Source organism: Cynara cardunculus (genome assembly GCF_001531365.2).
Source record: "Cynara cardunculus var. scolymus isolate 2C chromosome LG 17, CcrdV1, whole genome shotgun sequence".
NCBI lineage: Eukaryota > Viridiplantae > Streptophyta > Magnoliopsida > Asterales > Asteraceae > Cynara > Cynara cardunculus.
In genome coordinates this window covers 21,388,298-21,390,749 of record NC_037544.1, presented here as the reverse complement: position 1 = coordinate 21,390,749, position 2,452 = coordinate 21,388,298, and positions in this window count along the sequence as shown.

Here is a 2,452-nt window from a genome sequence, read left to right as displayed (position 1 = left end):
ATGCATCTAACCATGTCAATGAAGGCCACCTTGGATTTGGAAGTATGGACTTTGGCTGACTTATTTGGTTCTCTCAAAAGTCAAGAGCCTCAAGTACTTCAAATGAAGAAGAACTATGGTGGTCCGCTTGCTCTGGTTGCAGAGGATGGCAGCTCTGGTAAGGGGAGAGAAACAAAGAAGGAAGAGAAGGAGAAGAAGAAGGAAAAGAAGATCCTGATAGCAGAGAGTGAGGAGAGTTCTGAAGAAGAACTCACGATGAAAGAGATGATGGAGACTCTGGCTTTGATCACCAGAGAATATAGAAAGGGTAGTGAAAAGAAAGAGTACAAGAGTTTCAACAGAAGAAACTTCATAGAGGGTGGTAGATCTGATGCAAGTGAGAAGGAGCAGAAGCCTTCATAGAAGATAGAGGAGCAGAAGAAGGAAGAGACGAAAGAAGGATGCTTTAGATGTGGCAAGCAAGGCCACTTTGCAGCCGAATGTTGGTCAAAAGGGCCTAAGGCTCCACAGAGGGGTCCAAGAGATGCAGCCTTCTACAAAAAGAAGGTTGACTACTATCAACAGAAGTCTCTGCTAGCTCAATCTAGTGAGTTAGTAACTAATGAATCCTCTGACGAAGATGATCAGAAGGGTCTTCTTGCTTGGGAAGATTCAGACACAGAGGATGAGTTCTTCTGTGGGATGGCAAAGATCGACTCTGACTCCTCTGAATCAAATGACCAAGAGGTTTCTACTTCCTACTCTTCTGAATCAATTGATCTATACACAGAGATCATTGATAATCTTGATTCATGTCATTTGGAACATTACATGCTTAAAGAAAAACTTTCTCTTTGTGAAAAAGATTCTTCTCACAGAGGAAAGAAATAGATTTTTTAAAATTTTCGAAGAAGCTCAAACAAATTTTGTAAATTTAAAAAAATCTTCAAAAGAAAAGTTTGCCAAAATTCAAAAGGAGTTGAAAAACAAGGTTGATGAGTTAAGGATGTTAGAGCATGAGAAATGCAATGTTACTTCTGTCAAAGAATTCTTCCAAAAAGAAAGAGAATTTTTACATCAAGATGTTCTTGACAGAGAGCTCAAAATTAGAAAGTTTCAACAGGCTCTAAATGTTTATAAGAAGATAAAAGTTAACATGGGCAGAAGAGGTCTGAATTTCTCAGAATTTGACAACAAACCTGGTTTTAAATCCAACAAATCTCTTGAGTGTACCTTTAGATCCTCAAAGAATCTTAAAAGTAACATTTCTAACACTAAGTCCATTTTCAAAAGAAGAAGGCTGTTGGTTGCTCCAGACACAAAAACTTGTTTAACAATGGAAAATGTTGCTTTTGAAGACTGTATTGACTCTTTCTCACCTTCTGAAAAGAAGGATTCCATTCCAAGGAGATTTATGAGACAGAGTCGGATAGGAATTTTCAAGTTTGGACAACCAGAGACTCAAGAAAACTGTACGTTTGTGTGTACAATTCAGCCTCTTGAGAGAAAGTTATCCTCAGAGGCTCTTGAATGTTTTCCAAAACACATCACAGAAGCTACAAATGTTAACTCAAATTTCCCAGAGCTCTCTGAAAATGATGCCTCTAAGCATGATTATGCCTCAAATCATGAAGCAAGTCCTACACAAGTTGTAGAAACTGATATTGATCTTGAGAAAAGAAAGAAGGAAAATCAAAGACAAAGTAACTCTCAATGCTCTTCCTCTGCAAATCAAAGACCAAATTACACTTGGCAACAATTGAGAAAATGGTATCAATCTAACATTGCTTCTGTCTCAATAAATGCAGGAAAACCAAAGTGGGGATCAAAACAGAGGAGAGCTAAAAACGATTTCAAAAAGGAGCCTAGAATAGGAAAGGAATCTTGTAAAGAGAAGCCCATACCTAAGAAGGGCTCTAAAAATAAAAACTCTGTACCCTTCTTTGCTGATTTTAATGAAAATTTTAAGAAAGCTTCTTGCAATGTTTCCTTCTGTGATTGTTTCAATATCATGAATGCTCTATCTAATCAACATTCACCATTCATAATGTCTGGTCTTTCACCCCAAGAATCATGAATCTGGGGTGAATAATAGACAACTTGGTAATTCTTCTTCAAAGAACAATAAGACCAAATCAAAGGATGCCGTGGTATACCTCAAACAAGCTAATGTTAAAGGACCCAATTGGAAGTGGGTACCTAAATTAAACGTTGTCTAATTGTAGAAGAAGCAGCATGTGTCTACTTGGGTTGTTGAATCAGGTTGCTCGAGACACATGACTGGTACCATAGAGCTTCTATCATCTTATTTAAGGCAAGAAGGAGGCTCTGTTGCTTTTGGTGGAAATCAGAAGGGGAAGATCAAAGGATATGGAATGATCGTTAAGGGAGAAATAAAGATGAATCAAGTCTTGTATGTGGATGGACTGAAACACAATTTAATAAGTGTCAGTCAATTGTGTGACAATGGTCT